Source organism: Lissotriton helveticus, chromosome 12 (assembly GCF_964261635.1).
Source record: "Lissotriton helveticus chromosome 12, aLisHel1.1, whole genome shotgun sequence".
In the NCBI taxonomy this organism is placed as follows: domain Eukaryota; kingdom Metazoa; phylum Chordata; class Amphibia; order Caudata; family Salamandridae; genus Lissotriton; species Lissotriton helveticus.
In genome coordinates this window covers 35,470,896-35,490,578 of record NC_136073.1, presented here as the reverse complement: position 1 = coordinate 35,490,578, position 19,683 = coordinate 35,470,896, and the positions used below count along the sequence as shown (strand labels likewise).

At 53.7% G+C, this 19,683-nt stretch overlaps 1 protein-coding gene across 2 annotated transcripts in view; it reads right to left on the bottom strand.

Moving 5' to 3' along the window:
• LOC144798783 (N-acetyllactosaminide beta-1,3-N-acetylglucosaminyltransferase 2-like) overlaps positions 1 to 19,683 on the bottom strand; it is an 89,064-nt gene that overhangs the window by 4,434 nt on the left and 64,947 nt on the right. The window lies entirely within an intron of this gene.

The following is a 19,683-nucleotide window of genomic DNA, read 5'->3' as shown; positions in this document are numbered from 1 at the left end:
GGCACCTGAACTGTTGATCTTCAGTGACCAAAAGTTGTAGAGGACTCTGAACCAAGACTCAGAATTCCCATGAGAAATCTTCCCAGCAAAACCTCCTTTAATTTATTAGTGTATATTTATTTTTGTTTGTACGCATTTCAACCAGAAATACTTTTTGTTGGATGCATAAGAGCTTAAATACATGGTGGAGACATTAACCATGTTGGTGGGGTGAAGATGAGATAGAGAATAGATACCACTAAACTCATTTACAAAATAACGTTTTAAACTCAAACCTGAAAAATATTATTGTGTCTTCTTATACTTTCTGAGTGAGGACCACCAGACAACCATCTAATTGCTTATTGAGCCAAATCACTAACCATTCAAACCAGCATATTGTCCTAAATACATATATACTGTCACAGTTAAAGTCCTGATGTAGACTGAAAACACATTCTGGCTAAGAGTCTTGCATTTTTGGATGATACCATGTCATTCGATGAATATACGATAGTAGGATCACACCACCCTACTCCATGGAAGATACCACTAGTAAAACGTTGCTTGCAAGGCAGGGCATAACATGTGATAAAACATTCAAATACAGCAGTGGCATTTACAGATGGGTCTCCATACAATTTTCTAGGCTAGGAATATATGGCCAGGGTTAATACTGCACCTCCCACTGGTGACTGCACTGTTACAGAACTGGGGTCGTCTCACTGGGTCAGGCAGTTAAGTTGGGTTTCTAGGGGCAACTCATCAATCCTTCTAACAAGTACTGCCTTGGACTAGACCTTACTGCAAGCTTACTAAGTAGTCTAATCTAAAATTCAAGGGCCTGACTGTCAGCGTGTAGAGAGGCGTAACAATCAAATGTTAATGTTGGGCGCGGGGGAGTTATGTAGGTTTAGAAACTGAAAAACCTATAAAAATATATAAAGACACAAGCAAGATTGTGTTATGGTTTAAAAAAACAGAAATACCAAGATTGTTCACTAATAGGTCCAACACCGTTTACCCACATTGGGGCTATCCAGCTTCTTCAAAGCATTGCAACACAGTCTGTGCAAAAAACACATGGGCATGTAGAGCGCTTAGTTTTTGGCATTATTAATGCCTCTACATACTGTTGCTCAGTGTCGCTGGATCTGTCCAGAATGTTTTGCAAGCATCTCTTTCAGTCTAAAATATTCAGTACCTGTAGCTCCTGAATGAATCCACAGGTTACCAGCATATGTATTTGGGCTTTCTCTTTGACAAAAAACGAAATTGGGCTATAATGGCCAGAAGCACAAGTTACTACTTGTGTAACGATATATCTGTAAGAGACATTAGTTAGTGATAGATTCCTTACCTTAGAATATCCCCAGGCGTCAGACTGGATCCGGAAATTTTTGCGTAGCAGTACCCTTGCGCGTCGGTAGGCGTCGTCTGCGGCTCCGCGTCCGTCGTCGGCGCCGTGATGAGGTCGTCGGAGTACTTAGACGCCGCCTCTGCGTGCTGACGTCAGTTCTTAGACACAGCTTTTCCACGCCAGAAGCGCTGAGCCATGTTAAAAACCAACACGGGTGCCATTGAAACTAGGGCCCTGAAAGGGGTAACCCTAACCCTAGATATCGGTTTGCAGAATGGGGAGGATGGGTGGGTCGGTAAGGAATCTATCACTAACTAATGTCTCTTACAGATATATCGTTACACAAGTAGTAACTTGTGCATCTGAAAGAGACACGTTAGTTATAGATTCCTTACCTTAGAATAGATACCCTAGCAATACCAACCCCGGAGGTGGAGACTGGACATGTTCCGGCAGAGGACCGTCCCCTGCTGCTGCGACAGAAGGTCCTCCTGAAGAGGCAGACGAACCGGGGGATCGACTGACATACTGAGTAGCTCTGGATACCAGTATCTTCGTGCCCAGTCCGGAGCCACAAGAATGACTTGTGCTCGGTCGCGCTTGATCTTCTTCAGCACTCTGGACAGAAGTGGTATAGGCGGAAAGGCGTACAACAGACCGCAACTCCACTCGCGACGAAAAGCGTCTCCGAGCGAGTGCCGCCTTGGAAATTCCAACGTGCGTTCTTTTCGGTGGCGAATAGATCTAACCAAGGCTCTCCCCATCGCTGAAAGATGCATTGCGCCACGTCCGAGTTCAGACGCCATTCGTGATCCATCATGCACTGACGGCTGAGCTCGTCCGCCCTGGCGTTCAGAGAACCTGCCAGGTGTTGAGCCACCAGGGTCACGCCCTGGCGTTCCAGCCAGTGCCAGGGGCGCAGAGCCTCCTAGCAAAGGGTCCACAACCCCACCCTGCCCTGTTTGTTGCAGTACCACATGGCGGTGGTGTTGTCCGTGAACACCTGCACTACACTCCCCCGGACAGAGGGGAGGAATGCTTTCAGTGCTAGACGAATCGCCCGTAACTCCAAAAGGTTGATGTGGAGCCGGGCCTCCGCCGGAGACCAGAGGCCTCTGATCTCCGCCTCTCCCATGTGGCCTCCCCAGCCCTGGAGGGACGCATCCGTCACAACTACGTGCTCCGGTTGGGGAAGGGAGAGGGATCTGCCGCTGACCCAATCGCGGTCCGTGAGCCACCACTGCAGTTGTCTCGCAGTGCCCTCCGAGATCAGGACATGGTCGGACAGGTTGCCCTGATGCTGGGCCCACTGAAACTTCAGGTCCCACTGCAGAGCCCGCATCCGCCACCTGGCGTGATGCACCAGAAGGATGCAGGAGTCCATCAGCCCCAGAAGCCGCAGCGTCAACCTGACCGAGACCCGGGATAAAGGCTGAAAGAGTGGAATCAGAGCCTGAATATCCCGAACCCGCTGTTCGGGAGGATAAACCCGAAACTGCGCCAAGTCCAGAACCGCTCCGATGAAGAGGAGCTTCTGAGAGGGGCACAGGTGTGACTTTGGCACATTGATGGGGAGAACCCCAGCTGGTGCAGGAGGTCTGCCGTCGTCTGGAGGTGGCTGACGACTGTTTGGGGCGAGCCCGCCTTCAACAACCAGTCGTCGAGGTAGGGGAAGACTGAAAACCCTAACCTGCGCAGTTGAGCTGCGACCACCGCCATCACCTTTGTGAACACCCGTGGGGCGCTGGTAAGGCCGAAGGGGAGCACGGTATACTCAAAGTGCTTGTGGCCAACCGTGAACCGCAGGTAGCGCCGGTGGGCCGGCAGGACGGGGATGTGAAAATAAGCGTCCTGCAAGTCCAACGCTACCATCCAGTCTCCTGGGTCCAGGGCAGCTAAGACCTGAGCCAGTATCAGCAGTTTGAACTTCTCCTTCCGAAGGAAGCCGTTGACATTCCTTAGGTCCAAGATAGGGCGTAGGCCCCCTTTGCCCTTCTTGAGTACCAGGAAGTAGTGGGAGTAGCAACCACACCCTACTGCTGGCCCAGGAGCGCGCTCGATGGCCCCCTTGGCCAAGAGGGCCGTAACTTCCTCCTGCAGAAGTCGCAAATGATCCCCCGATACGCGGTGGTATTGTCGTGGCATGGCTGGAGGGGTCGCCTCGAAGGGGAGGGAGTAGCCCCTTCAGACGATTTGCAGCACCCACCTGTCCGATGTGACAGTGCGCCAGTGGAGGAGGTGATGGCGAACCCTGCCCCCCACTGGCGTCACATGGGCCTGAAAGGATGGACTAGGAGGATTTTGAGGCGGATGCTGCAGGGGAAGGTGTGGACTGACCTCGCCGTTGTCCCCGACCGCCGCTACGGCGGTTACCACGGCCACCACCGCGTTGGGTATTACCCTGCGGAGCGTGGCTGGCAGCACGTGTGGATACACCCCTTCCGTGGCCACGAAAGGAGTGAAAGGCAGCCGATTGCTGGCGCGGGGCCGAGAGGCCCAAGGACTTGGCCGTAGTCCTGGAGTCCTTAAAGCGCTCAAGCGCATGGTCTGCCTTGACGCCAAAAAGGCGACGGTCATCAAACGGCATGTCCATGAGTGTATTCTGGACATCAGCCGAGAAGTTGGCGGACCTCAAGCAGGCGTGGTGACGAATTGCCACCGTCGTTGCCATCGCTCTGCCCAGAGAGTCGGTGGTATCCAGTCCACACCGGATTGAATAACGTGCCGCATCTCGCCCCTCCACAAGGGCTTGGCCGAGTTTAGCCCGTACCTCCAATGGGCATTCTGGCAGCAAGTCTGCGACCGTATCCCACAGAGAGTGGGTGTAACGGCCCAAGAGGCACGCGGTGTTGGAAGACCGCAGTCCCAGACTCAGGGATGAGAATACCTTCTTGCCGTATTGCTCGTACCTCTTGGATTCCCGGTCAGGTGGAGCCGACGGGAATGCGGTCTGGGAATTTGAGGCCTGGATCACCAGGCTCTCAGGGGTGGGGTGGGTAGACAGGAAACAAGGGTCGCCGGGGGCCGGGCAGTGGCGTCTGGCCACGTTCCTATCTACAGGCGAACCTGTAGCGGGCCTGAACCAGGTGCCCAAAAGAACGTCAGTCAAGGGCTCTTTAAACGGCAGCAGAGGCTCGGCTGAGCATGACTGCGGCTTAGGGACCTCAGTGAGGAGGTTAGTCCTCACGGCCGCGACGGGGAGCTCAAGGCCCAAGGCCTTGGCCGCCCTCATCAACACCACACTATAGGTTGCCCCCTCCTCCGAAGCCACGGTAGGAGGAGAGACAAAGCCAGTGTCAGGCGAAGTGTCTATGCCACTGGCCTCCCCAAGTTCACCTGCCCAGTCCTCCTGAGAATGGCATTCACGTGCCAGAGGGTCCTCAGACCCCTCCCAATCCTCCTCATCACCCATCTCCTGGTATTCAGGGTTAGGAAAAGATGGGGCCAGTTCATGGAAATTGAACTCTCCGAACGGTGTCTGAAGCGGCGCCGAGCGGTGCCGGAACGGCGCCGGAACCGGGTCGAGTGAGGTATCGGGGACGGCGCCGCCCGAGGGCCTGAGGGGTCGGCGCCGGGGAGGTCGTTAAATCCACCGACGACGACCCGGATCCGGAACCGGATACGGCGGGGCCCTGCGGCGCCGGGCCCGAAGGCGCCGGCGGCGTCGGAGCTGAAGCACCCGACGGTGTCGGGCCAAAGCCCCCGACCCACTAGGACCCCCAGACGGGTCCGCTAGGCCCGAAGGCGTCGCGGAGCCCGTCGGAGGAGAGAGGGACCTCATGGCCATGAGGAACCGCTCGATCTCCTCCGGCGTCACGTTAGGCCCAGGGACCGGAGGGTTTGAGGCCGGACGCGGTGCCTGCGACTCCAACGGAGCCGCGTGGGCGGTGTCACCCGAACCCCCGGCCGCGTCGCGCGAGCGTCGGGGGTAGTGGGAAGAGCGATGACGTCTCTTCGACTTCTTGTGCTTACCTGACGACTTCGACCCGGAGGAGTGATGTCAACTCCCGGAGCTCCGATGGCTCCTCTCCCGCGACCGGTCCCTCGACCTCCGTACGGACCGGGACCTCTCTCGGCACGGGGCCGACTGCCGGAGTTCGAGCCGCTTACGGGACCGCTCCCGCCTAGCTTTCGAAGTCAGGGCCCGACAGTCGGAACAGGTCTTGTCGTCGTGATCGACGCCGAGGCAGTGGTGACACGCACGGTGAGGGTCGGTGACCGACATCAGCCGGTCGCAATCCTCACAGGGCTTAAAACCGGGCATCCCTAACGGCACCGATCGGAAGCAAAGACTTCGAAAAAGATGATCAAAAAAGTTTAGCCAAAAAGTGACTAAGGTACCACTTTTTCCGGATCTGCGCTGCTGGCGCGGAAAAAAGAAGAACTGACGTCAGCACGCGGAGGCGGCGTCTAAGTACTCCGACGACGTCATCACGGCGCCCACGACGCCGGCGATGGACGCGGAGCCGCAGACGACGCCTACCGACGCGCTAGGGTACTGCTACGCAAAAATTTCCGGATCCAGTCTGACGCCTGGGTATATTCTAAGGTAAGGAATCTATCACTAACGTGTCTCTTTCAGATATAGAGTGAACAAGATGACCAAAAGTATAGCTGGCCTTTGGAAGTTCGCAATAAAAATAGGAAACAAACCAATCAAAGAAATGTTAGAAATTTACTCTGCAAAAACATTATCCATAGCGACCTATGGTGTAGCAATCTGGGGTATAGCAAATGTTGATCTCTTACAAGTTATAGAGGACTAATTCTTAAAGAGACTACTGGCCATCCCTAGTTCATGCTCAAATACTTTAGTTCATAAGGAACGAGGCTTCACGTTTAGATCTGATATTTAAAAATGTCCCCCCTTTTAGCTTGGCTCTCGATCTGGATAAGTGACACGGTCCCTTTAAATCAAATTGTGTTAAAGGTCATTTTATCTTTGGACCGAGCTTCCTCAATTACCTCGGTCGCATATGTGAAACAGCGTTTTGGCGAGCTAAACTTAGAGTTTTTGTTTAACTCACCGTCTGAGTGCATATCCTTTTCTAAATCCAGATTAAAAGAACTTTTTACTGTCAAATGCACTCAAGATAGGTGGCAAAAAAATCTAACCAAAACCTCAGTTATTACCTACCGAGCATCACAACTGTGGCAACTGGGCACCTATCTTATCTCTCATTTGTTACAAACATCAGACACCGGTTTATATTGGTGAGATTTAGACTGAATTATACTCTGTTACTCTGATCATTGTAATCCCTGCGGAGGAAAGCTAATGGGTTTTTCTCAACAACGAACCAGTGTCGCATCAACAGTGCCCTCCTTGCACGCTCTCCAAGAGAATTTCGCTCACTGAGAGACACCTACTGCGCCACAAAGGGCAGTTTAAGAGCCCTGCATACTACATCATCTTCAGGGCACAAATGTGGCATTAAGAATACGTGCTCACATGCTGGGGAAAGACTATACGGGTCTTGTGGAGGGGCCTCAAAAACACAATAAAAAAAAAATATATATTATAATTTTTCAAATCAGTTTTAAGGTTCTGAATCATAGTTTTTAGCCTTTTTAAATAGATCTCTTGTATTGATTTTTTTTTACTGTAAAGATTTTAATTAATTGAACAGTTAATAAACATACTAAATACTCTGTTAATACCCGAGTATCCAGCACAAGTTTACTCGGTAAACCAATTGTCTTGCTGTCCTTTAGACGTTTTTTCCAGCCAATCTATCTCGAATCTTCTATTTTTGTGATCATTTTAGAAAGCTTAAAGGAAAATATGTATTATCCACTACTGAGAAAACTTGGTCTATGCTCGCACAATCAGGCTCTTGAAACTCTTCCACTACTGGAAACACCATACATATGCTTTATGAATGCGTCTTTCTTAATAGCTGTTTTAAAGATCAGAAAGGTGAATATTATACCATAAGTGGCACGCTTTAAGAGCGTGTTTTGTCTGTGTAACTAAAAGTTTTGTTGACCTATTTAATGGTACCCCTATTGTTGTCCCTATCAAACTGCTAGTAGCTATTTTTATATTTACTAACTTGTTTGGATGAAATGATGACTTTTATAGGAAGCATATTATTTATGATTTTATGTACCTTTTGTGAGAAGTTGGCCTGATATATGATGCTCACTAGTTCTAGTGATCACCTTGTATCAGTCCAAACAACCCTTATGGTGATTGGTTGTAAGTCAACCATATAGACCAGCTATCCTAATGGTAGCATGGACAAAGCAGTCTTAGGCTAAACTCTTTTGGCATGTGAAGCCAGCTGTTTTACCACAATATAACCCCTTGAATAACAGATGAAAGGACACCACACAGGTTGTTATGAAAATAAACGGTCTATTTATTAATAACAACACCTCTGAACTCTTTATGAGGTCAGAGGGCTAAGCACATGACAATCTCTTACGAAAAATACGACAAGTTGCACAAAATTACAATGGTGCCCTAGGGGCACGACAAACCATATACTAAGTAAGTGGAATGTGAAAGTTGATAAAAGGAATGGAGCTGTCCAGAGGCTGTAGGATCGATGGGACCACGCTACACTAACTCTAGGTAAGTAATAGGAGGCCCACGGAACGCGTGTGCAGAGTGTGAACTCACACGCGGGATGCGTAACAACGTCTATGGACAGTACAGTTCAAGAAAAAGGTAAGTACGGACAATCCTGACTAGTTAGGACAATACCGACTGTGGAATCGGACACTAGGACAGTTAGACTACCCTTGAGCACCAAAATGCTCTTGTTAGCTCACCCACGGGCTGCGGGTGCATAGGTGCCAAAGTGTGTCGGGTTCTCGCGTTGAAGTCAATGGAGCCTGAAAGAAAAGATGCTGCAGGCGACCAGGAGGAAGATGTCCGGTGCGATCCAAGGGTGGATTGGTGAAGAAGAGGACCTGAAAGCAGAGGGGACAGTGTTCAAAGTCACTAGCCAGTGACCGGTGTGGAACCAGGAAGGAACCAGATGCTGTCGTCGCGATCAGGTGAAGAGTGGACGCTTGACTCTGCAGCCACGTGGACCAGGAGGTGTCTTCGATGACCAGGATGGAGACACTAGCTGTCCCACGCAGGCTCTCGCTGTCGGCGGTGTCGGATCCGGGATTGGACTCAACAGGCCTTGGCAAAGGCAACCCACGCGGTGAAGGGAAAAGACGTCTGGTGCGGACTAGGAGAGTCCGGGGTGCCCCTCTTTTGAAGGGAGCAAGGGCCAGTCTGGAGCAACCAGACCAGCAGCAAAGATGCAAAGGTTCGTCGTCTAGGAGGCCAATAGCCAGCCGGCAAGTGACCAGACAACGCATCGAGCAGCAAACAAGCAGAAGGGCCCCACGCAGATCTCGTGGATGCTGGAGGGCTGATCTTCGGTGCAGGGTCTGCTCGGGGTTGGGGCTTCTCAATCCCCAAAGCACTTGGTCGAGTTTACCTCGGGAGTCGTGCTGGAAGCAAAGTGCAGGTTCGTTCAAGATGGCCGGTCCCACGTGTCTCCTCGCACCCACGGGTCTCAGCTTTGCTGTAGAGGTGAGTTGAGGTCGGAGAGGTCTGGGAATCCGGGTCTCGTCGGGCTCTGAAGTCTGGATCCTCGAGGGAAGACAACAATTTGAAGCCGCTGGACGCTTGATGGTGCCTGCAGTTGCAGGGTGGACACTCCTTGTCCACAAGGGAGATTCTTCAGTCTGCTGTGGAGCAGAACGTCGAAGGCCAGAGTTTCTTCTTGTTGAATAGTTCAGGATAATCTAATTTGAAATGGGACCAGCTCCTACATTTTCTCCCAAAGGGGGCTGCACTACTGACTAGGTTCCTCCCCTGGGTGGGACCAGGAAGGGGGGTGGCTACACCCCCTATCCTTTGTCCGGTTTCGCGCCAGAGCTGGGGCAGGGATGCCCCAGCAACTGGTTTGAACCGGTGTATGCACAGGACACCTTGTGTGCCCCAGGCATGTCTCATTCCTTTCAGGCCTCCCTACCTCAATACACAAAATCCTGTCTGGGGTCGTGCTAGCACCTCCCAAGGCAGGAAACCCTTTGTCCAAGCCCCCCTCGCTGGAAGGACTCCCAGCAGCAGGAGGTCAGACTTGTGTCTGTGGTGGCAGCATCCATTTTGTGATGCTGAGGCTCGAGTTAACTTTAACCGGGGTTCACAGTTACATACATGTTGTGTCCCTCTAGAAGGGTGGAATGCTACCCCCGTCGCCAGAATTGGCGAGGGGGTATTATTCCAAATCGTATGACACCTTACTCGACATGTTTTGATAATGTTATACCAGAGTTAGCATTTAACCGCAAGGTTGATAATGCACTTAAGAGTATATGGTATAGCGTTATCATGGAACAGCTATTAGGACTTGGTTCCGCAAGCTGCAAACGGGCTCAGCTCATGCCAGAGCACCATCTCACATAATTCCAAGCACTCTGCCTTCAGGATTGATAAGGCCTTCCATAGGAGTGACTGATAGGAATATATGTGTCCATTTTAGGGTTAGATATAGGTATACTATATCTATAGCAAAGGGTGATTACACCACCTTGCCCTAGCTGTCATGCAGCCAGTTGTGTCAGTTTTAGATGGCCAGCCAGGGGTGGCATAATACATGCTTCGGCCCCTGGTAGGCCCTGGGTACACCTATGCCCTGGATACCTAAGGTATACTGTACAGGGACTGATAAGGTGGCCCAGTAGCAATTGGTAAATGCACCTAAAGTACATGGTTGTCAATTTAGAGAGAGAACAGCTAGGCTGTGGGTCTGATTAGCAGGCCCACAGCCAGGGAAAGTCGTAAACCAGTGAAGCAAAAAAGCAAAAATCTGGGGTGACCATACAGACCCCACTCTCCTACATAACCCCCCCCCCCCCAAACTTAGGGACATTAAACTAACCTTGACCAGGTGAGTCTTCCTGTTCTAAGTGGAAATACCTGGAGAGACCATCTACATTGCCATGGTCAGTCCCTGGTCTGTGCTCCACTGTAAAGTCCATCCCCTGTAGGGAAATGGACCACCTAAAAAGTTTGGGGTCTTTTCACCCTTCATCTGATTTATCCATAAGAGGGGCTCATGGTCTGTCTGAATCTTGAAGTGAGTTCCAAACAAGTATGGCCTCAACTTCTTCAGGGCCCAAACCACAGCAAAGGCCTCCCTCTCAATAGCTGACCAAGGTTTCTCTCTAGGGGTCAGCCTTCTGCTTATAAAAGCAATGGGCTGGTCATGACCATCAATATTCAGTTGAGATAGAACAGCTCCCACACCCAACTCAGATGCATCTGTTTGGACAATGAAGGTTTTGGAGTAGTCAGGACTCTTGAGAATAGGTGCAGTACACATGGCCTGCTTTAGGTCATCAAATGCCTTTTGACAGCTAACTGTCCACTGAACTTTCTTTGGCATTTTCTTGCTTGTCAGGTCATTAAGTGGTGTCACAATGGACCCATAATTCTTGACAAACTTCCTATAGTAACCAGACAGGCCCAAGAAAGCTCTGACCTGTGTCTGGGTGGTTGGAGGAGCCCAGTCCTTTATGGCTTGTATCTTGCTCTCCAATGGTTGAACCTGGCTTCCACCCACAAGGTGGCCCAGGTACACAACCTGACTCTGCCCTATCTGGCACTTGGTGGCCTTGATAGTGAGGCCTGCCTTTTGCAGGGCCTCCAAAACGTTCCTCAGGTGGATCAGGTGATCTTCCCAGGTGGAGGTAAAGACAGCAATATAATCTAGATATGCTGCACAGAAGTCATCCAACCCAGTGAGAACTTGGTTCACCAACCTTTGAAAAGTGGCAGGTCATTTTTCAAACCAAAGGGCATCACCACAAATTGGTAATGACCTCCTTGGGTAGAAAATGCTGTTTTGGCCTTGGCATCCTCAGCTAACCTGATCTGCCAATAACCAGCTATAAGGTCAAATGTACTTAAGAAAGTTGCAGAAGCCAACTTGTCAATCAGTTCATCTGCCCTAGGTATTGGATGGGCATCTGTCTTAGTGACAGCATTGGGACCCCTGGAGTCTACACAAAACCTCATCTCTCTCTTACCATCTTGGGTGTGAGGCTTTGGTACTAGAACTACAGGACTAGCCCAAGGGCTCTCTGAGGGTTCAATGACTCCCAATTCCAACATCTTTTGTACTTCTTTCTATATGCAGTCCCTGACGTGGTCAGGTTGCCTGTAGATTTTACTCTTTATAGGCAGACTGTCTCCAGTGTCCACCTCATGTGTGCACCAGTTTGTCTGACTGGGGGTCAGAGAAAATATTTGCCTGAAGGATTAAAGAACCTGTTTACAATCCTCTTGTTGATGTTCAGAGAGGCTGTCAGAAAAGACTACACCATCTACTGACCCATCATCAGGGTTCTGAGTGAGCAGGTCTGGGAGAGGGTCACTCTCTTCCTCCTGCCCCTCATCTTTGGCCATGAGCAAGCCCATGTCCTCCCTGTTGACAAATGCTTTGAGCCTATTCACATGAAGTACTCTGTGAGGGCTCCTGGGAGTTCCCATGTCCACCAAGTAGGTGACATCTCCCTTTTGCTCAATGATGGTATGGGGTACAGACCATTTGTCTTGGGGAGCTGCTGGGGCCACTGGCTCCAACACCCACACCTTCTGTCCTGCATGGTAAACAGTTAGGACAGCCTTTTGGTCATGCCAAGCTTTTTGAAGTTCTTGGCTGGCCTCAAGGTTTTTAGATGCCTTCTCCATGTACTCTGCCATCCTGGAGCGGAGACCAAGTACATAGTCCACTATGTCAAGCTTTGGCTTTTTGAGAGGTAACTCCCATCCTTCCTTCACAAGACATAGGGGTCCTCTTACAGGATGTCCAAACAGAAGCTCAAAGGACTGTAACCAACCCCCTTCTGTGGGACCTCTCTGTAAGCAAACAGGAGGCAGGGTAAAAGGATGTCCCATCTTCGCCTAAGCTTTTCAGGTAACCCTTTTATCATCCCTTTGAGGGTCTGGATAAATCTTTCAACAAGCCCATTGCACTGTGGGTGATAGGGTGTGGTAAATTTGTAATTTACACCACACTCCTTCCACATGGCAGTCAAGTATCCTGACATAAAGTTTGCACCTCTGTCAGAGACAACCTCCTTAGGAAACCCCACTCTGGAGAAAACTCCAAGTAGGGCCCTGGCCACAACAGGAGCTGTAGTGGTCCTAAGGGGAATAGCTTCTGGATACCTGGTGGCATGATCCACTACCACCAGTATAAATCTGTGCCCAGATGCTGTTGGGGGGTCCATTGGTCCAACAATGTCAATCCCCACTCTTTCAAAGGGAACCCCCACCACAGGTAGTGGTATGAGGGGGGCCTTTGTTGTGCCACCTGATTTGCCACTGGCTTGGCATGTGACACATGAGCGACAAAACTCGGGCGTGGCTTGAGCGCCGAGGGAGATGGCGGCGTGAGCTCGGAGCTCCGTGCCTCTTCCCCACCAGAATCCTGAATTAAGGGCCGGAGAGCCCGTGTGTGCCCCGGCGCCGATAGCTTGACCGGCGGAGACCACCTGGACGAGGTTTGGGCGGCCGGCGGCATCGCATCGCCGAGAACGGCAGCCGATCGTTGTGGCCGCTGGAGAGGAGGGGAGGACGGCGCCGCGCAAGATGGCTGCCGCGGCGGAGCACTGAAGGACGGAGGGCTGTGCCGCGGGACACACTGCCGGCGCGCACAGGGGAGGCGCGGTCTCCACCAGCGTCGAACCCCGCACAGCGGAGGACGATCCTTGGACCCGGCGGCGGTGAGCAGCGGCCTCGGAGGCGTGAGGTAAAGGCCACCCGGGTGCGCCGCTGCGGGAGAGCCTCACGGCCGGACTCCATTGCCGCGAGGGTTGGGTCCGGAGCTTCGACCCAGGCCGGTGCGCCACACGAGCCAACTGGTGGACGGGGGCCGCCTGGAGAGGGGGTTCACGGGGGACGGTGCACGGCGCTGGGCAGCTTGCCCCCCCCCCCCCCCCTCGCCCCCACAGCGGAGGCCTGAGAAGCACAAGGGGGCAAAACGAAGGCGCCCGTGGGCCGGTGGCGGGTCTTTGGCGGCATCAGGCTTCCGGTAGGGCGTCCAACCTACCGCGCCGCTCAGGGGGAGTGAGAACAATCCTCCACAGTACCCGGGGATTGTGCGACACGGCGGACGCCACCTCTGATGCGCAGTGTTCGAACAGCGAGGCCCCATAGCGCGCAGGAGCTGGCCACGTAGCGGAGGCCCGGAGACAGCAGACAGCCGAATAAGGCGAGGACGGCGAGGCCGGCTACTATGGGGAAGCCAAGAGCTAAGGCGGAGGAGGCGGCGACGTCAGATGTGGCAGAGGGGGGCCCTGCTGAACCGACGGAACTACAGCGATTGCAGGATCGAATATTGGACGCCATAACGGCCACTAGAGACACGCTACATAACGATATAGCGCAGGTGGCGTCGGGGCTGGGCTTGCTCCGGGCGGACCACGACAAACTAAAGGACAGGGTCAAGGATGCTGAAGCGGTGCTCGATGACCTGGCGCCGGCTCACAAGGTGATGGAGGGTAAGCTAACGGAGGCCCTGGACCGCATCCGCACCCTGGAACGGCGAGCGGAGGATGCAGAAAATAGGAGCCGACGCAGTAATGTGCGGGTCGTAGGCGTGCCAGAGACGGAGGGGACGGGGGACATGATTGCCTACATGGAGGAATGGCTGAAGACCGTGGTGGCGCCGGAAGGGCTTTCGCCATTCTTCACCCTGGAGCGTGCTCATAGAGTCCCCTCGGGACCTCCCAAACCCGGGCTCCCACCCAGACCGATCATTGCCAAGTTACTCCACCACAAGGACAGAGATCTACTTCTGCAGAAAGCTCGAGAGGATGGCCCTTACCAAATAGCGAACAGCAGAGTCACACTTTTCCCAGACTTCACTTTCGAGACGCAGAAGCAACGGGCCTCCTTCCTCACAATCAAGAAGGAGCTCCGAAATGAAGGAATTACCTACTCCTTGCTTTTCCCAGCCCGGCTAAGAGTGGTAGTGGACGACAAGGCGATCTTTTTTGCAACGTCAGCGGAAGCCTGGGACTGGTGGGAGACATATAAGGCCGGGACTGACGGCGCCAAGGCAAGAGAAGAGCGGGAGAAGGTGCGGGAACGCTCGCCCAAACGGCTGCGGAAATCGAGGAGACTATGGAAACGAGGGCGGGGGAAACTGGGACCGACGGCCTCCCAGACTGAAGCGGAACGGCAGGCCGCGCTGCTAGAAGTAGAGAGGCTCGGACGGGCGGAAGGCACCGGATCTACAGGGGCCATGGACTCGGACACTCATGTATCGGCCTCTGGCTCGGAGTCGGATCTGTCGGAGATCCACCGCACTGAGGGACCGCTAGTGACACCGCAGACGGCGGACGAGATCCTGAATGTTTGAACTGCTGGCCTTGCTCAGTGGGTAATGTTTGAGGGGCTGGGTGGGGAACCATTGCCTATGCACATAGCGGGGGTCGGGGCACACCAAGGGGTTCGGGGCGAGGTGGTTGTGGGGATTTGGGGAGGAGGCGAGGAGCTGGGCGGCGCAGCCCCCCACTGGACGAAGCCGCGCTCCGTAGGCCCTTAAGGCACCCACAGCTACGGCTGTGTAGTTGAGACCTGGGTCATCAGGTGTGGGAGTTTGGATGGGGACTGATATCTCGATATTGGGGCCTGTTCTGGGGGAGGGGGGGGGCTCCACGGTTGGGGATTGTTTACCTTTTTTGAAGTTGTTGACCCTGGGTGTACCAAGGGATGGGCTGTTGAGAAGTTTTGTTTTGTTCTGGGGGGGCACCACCACCGTCGCAGGGCTGGAGCTGGAGGGAGTGTTTCGTCCGGATTACTGGGACAATGGCTAATGTGAATGGGTTGACCTGTATTACTTGGAATGTCCGGGGCCTACACACTATGCAGCGCAGACACAAAGTACATGCCTATTTGGTGCGCAGGGGAGTACACATCGCGATGCTACAGGAGACGCATCTTACACGACAAGAGGGGGCAGCGCTACAGAGGCGATGGCGGGGACAGGTTTTTCACACCAGCTACTCGGCCTATGCGCGGGGAGTACTTATATGGGTTAGAGCAGGCACGCCTTTCCAACTCACGCGCCAATGGGTAGACCAGGATGGGAGGTATGTGGTGGCAGAGGGGAAGCTAGAAGGTAGAGATATAGTGTTAGCTAGTATATATGCCCCAAACACAGACCAGTTGGCTTTCCTCGCGACGCTTTCAGGGACGCTGGCCCACTCCCTGGCGGGCCCGGTCCTGCTGGGGGGCGACTTTAATTCCATTGCCGACCCCTTGCTGGATAGGTCCCACCCCCCTCTGCGTGACTCCCCAGTTCACAGGCTATCCAGAGGTAGGAGGGAATGGCAGGAGCGCTGGGAACTAGTAGATGTCTGGAGAGGGCAGCATCCGACTGACAGGGATTACTCATTTTTCTCTGGACTGCATGATCTGCATGTCCGGTTGGACACGATACTCTGCTCCCGGGGGGTGCTACCATGCGTCACTGGTTCGGAGTACCTGTCAAGGACAATCTCGGACCATAACCCACTCCTGGTTCGGCTAGCGTGGATAGCAGAGAAGCCCAGGGTTCCGCTCTGGCAACTGCGGCCTGAGACCCTGGAGGACCCCCTCTTCGGGGAGGCCCTTGCGGAAGGAGTGGCCTTATATTTCACCGAAAATGAAGGGACGGTGGACTCTAGAGCGACGGAATGGGACGCCTTTAAGGTAGTGGTGAGGGGTATCTGTATCAAGGATTATGTAGGCGTGCGGAAAGTGTTGCTGGGCGACTTGGCTAAGGCGGATGCTAAGCTGAGGGAGGCGGAGAGGGGGCGGCCTGGACACCCGGAACTCCAGGAGACACTTTGTTCGGCCAGGGAGGCGGTAGCCGTTGAAGTGGAGAGGCTCCGAGCCTTTGACTACAAGCGTTATGTGCTGCGCTCCCATGTTGAGGGCGATAAGGCGGGCACCCTCCTAGCATGGCTCTCGAACCCCACAAGACGATGCGCTCCCATACTTCAACTGAAGGATAAGGCGGGCGTGGTACAACACACTCAGCTGGGCATAGTCGCCGGCTTCCAGGAATATTACGAGGGCCTGTACAAGAGTACCCCGGGAGATAGGAGGGGGCTGGTAGAACCCTTCCTGGCTGATCTACCCCTGCACCGGCTGGAAGCAGAGCAGGCGAAAGACTTAGGGTCGGACATTGACGCGGGAGAGATACGATCCGCGGTGCGGCGCATGGCAAGGAACAAAGCGCCGGGAATAGATGGGCTCCCCATAGAATTCTATAGCAAATATTTAGACGTACTGGCACCACGACTCCTGACCGTATATAAGGAGGCCAAGGCGACGGGCCGACTACCGCAGTCGATGCGGGAAGCATTGGTGGTCCCGCTACTGAAGCCGGGCAGAGAGGGTAATGACCCAGCGTCCTATCGACCACTCTCTATGCTCACCGCGGACTATAAGATCCTGAGCTCCATACTAGCGGCGAGGCTTCTGCCTCACATGACGGGGCTTGTGCACGACGACCAGAACGGTTTTATACCACAGCGCAACACCACCATGAATATCAGAAGGCTTGTCCGTCTCATGAACGGGCTGGACGGCGGGGCAGGGACGGAACTGGTTCTCTCGGTCGATATTGAAAAGGCCTTCGACAGTCTCGAGTGGGACTATCTGTACGTTGTCATGGAGCGCTTTGGGCTGGGAGCTGGTTATATTCGTTGGACGAAGGTCCTTTATGCGGGGGCGTTAGCGAGGGTGAGGGTGGGACCGGCGGTGTCCCACCGCTACCCAGTGGAGCGGGGCACTCGACAGGGCTGTCCCCTATCGCCGCTTCTGTTTGCGCTGGCTATTGAGCCGCTGGCGGCTGCGGCCAGAACGGGGCGGCACGTCCGCGGAGTGCGGGCCCGAGACGGGCAACATTTCATCTCGCTATATGCCGATGACCTACTACTGTTCCTCTGCGACGGGGGTGAGGACTTACGGAGAGCGGAAGCCCTACTGGAGAGCTTCGGAGAGATGTCGGGCCTAAGGGTTAACTGGCCCAAGACGAGTTTGTTCCCACTGTTGGAGGGCGCTGCCCAGCCGCACCACCGGTCGGAGGTGGCCTGGAACCCTACCTGTATTAAATACCTGGGGGTCCATATTTACCATAAGCCGGAGGACCTGCTTGAGGGCAACCTGGGGCGATGCATACGCGGACTGAAGGGCTGCATGGCCTTCTGGGCCACGCTGCCACTATCGGTAGCGGGCCGGATTTCCCTGCTGAAGATGGTCGCCCTACCGAGATTATTGTATTATTTCCGGACGCTCCCAATCTGGCTACCTAGCTCCTTCTTCAGACTCTTTAAATCTCAAATTACGACGTTCATTTGGGGATCGGGACGATGCAGAGTAGCGCTAGCCACGCTTTCTCGCCCGAAAGATGAGGGGGGTCTGGCGGTGCCGGACTTTGAGCTTTATTACCTTGCGGCCCAACTGCAAGTCTTCACGCAGGAGGTAGCGAGGGTGTTTCGGGGCCCTGAGAACGACAGCTTGCGAGGGACGCCCAGACACGTCCTGGCATATATAGTCCTCCGGCAACGGCTGGACAGTCGGGATCTGTCGTTGGAGCAGTGCACGTATCGTCAATGTTGGAATCGGGCCCAGAAGAGGGCGGGTATCCAGCGCCCATATGCGCCTGAGATTCCCCTGGGCATGCTAACGGCCTTGCCACATGGCGGCGACTGGTCGCGCCTACAGGAGTGGGAGGAAGCAGGAATACAGGTGGTTGGAGACCTCTTTGGGAACGGCGCACTGCTCCCATTCCAGGAGTTAATAGAACGCTTTGGCATACCGAGAGGGGGATTTTTACTTCATGCAGCGGTGACCAGGGCAATGCAAGCCCACTGGGGTACGGGACTTGAGGAACCTGGGACGGCAGCGGCGTGCCAGTACACCATGATGGCGGCGGGCACGATCAAGGCGGTGACGTGCCTCTATAATAGAATGATTAGGGAGAATATCCCTCCTCTCACGGCCCTGAAAGCCAAGTGGGAGGCGGACCTGGGTAGGGACGTACCTGACACGACGTGGGCACAGCTGGTCCGTAGGGCTCGCAACAGCACGAGAAACGCTAGGTTTCAACTGATCCACTACTATGTGTTGCATAGGGCGTACATGACCCCGGGTAGAATCAGGCGGTATTTTGGAGATGGGACAGTGACCTGTCCCCGATGTCCGGAAGAGGGGGCTGAGCTAGTGCACATGTTGTGGGCATGCCCGGCCCTGCGGGACTATTGGCAGGATGTTGGGGAGGTGCTGAATGAGGTGACTGAAAGATCAATAGAATATGGGCCAGGGGAATGTCTTTTGCACTGGTTTCCCCATACCCCCAAAAATAAACTCACGAGTAAGTTTATCGACATGGGACTGATGGTGGCTAAGAGGGAGATCACTAGAAACTGGAAGGCGAGAGTGGGGCCAACTCCGCGGAGGTGGCGGCAGGAATTTCTAAAATGGGCTACGGCTGACAGCACGCATAGGTACCAGCTTGCGCGCAGGTCCCCCAGCCAAACAGCAGCTGACACTGCGACCTCATGGGAAGTAATGGTGCAGGCACTTAGGGACAGCGAGGCTGAAGACGAGGAGGGGGCCCCCGGGGCGGAAGGAGCGGAGGAGGCAAGCTGAGGCAAGCTGAGGCCCTAGGAGCAGCAGGTATGCAGGGGGGTTGATGCCAGCAATCCAGACATAATCGCAACGTGGCCTTAGACGGGGGGTGGTGTGAGGGACGGGATAGGGGGGGGAGTTTTTAGTTTTGCGCAGGGAATGGGAGTTGGGGATTAGCGCGTAGGTTGGTAGGAATATAAAAGTAGTCATGCACATAATCCGGACACTATCCACTCCTCAATATTGAACGTCAGGCAAGGATGAGCAGAGATAACAACGCCGCCCAACCCCCGGGTTGTGGGCATGACGGCTGTGTACTGATTGACGAAGCATATTGTGTATCTGCTATATTTTATGGTGCTACTCTTATATGTAATGACCTGCACATGCATGACTACAATAAAAATTATTTACAAAAAAAAATGAGCGACAAAACTCTTTAGTGTCTTCAGACATATGAGGCCAGTGAAAGTGTGGGGAAAGCCTGTCCCAAGTCTTGTTCTGGCCTAAGTGACCTGCAAGGGGAATCTCATGGGCTAAGGTAAGAAGGAAACCTCTAAGAGACAAGGGGATGACCAGCATCCTGGTAGCACCAGGCTTGGGGTCTCTTGCCTCAGAGTATAGGAGTCCATCTTCCCAATAAACGTTATGGGCACCTGTAGCATTCCCTGCAGCCTCAGCAGCAGCCTGCTGTCTG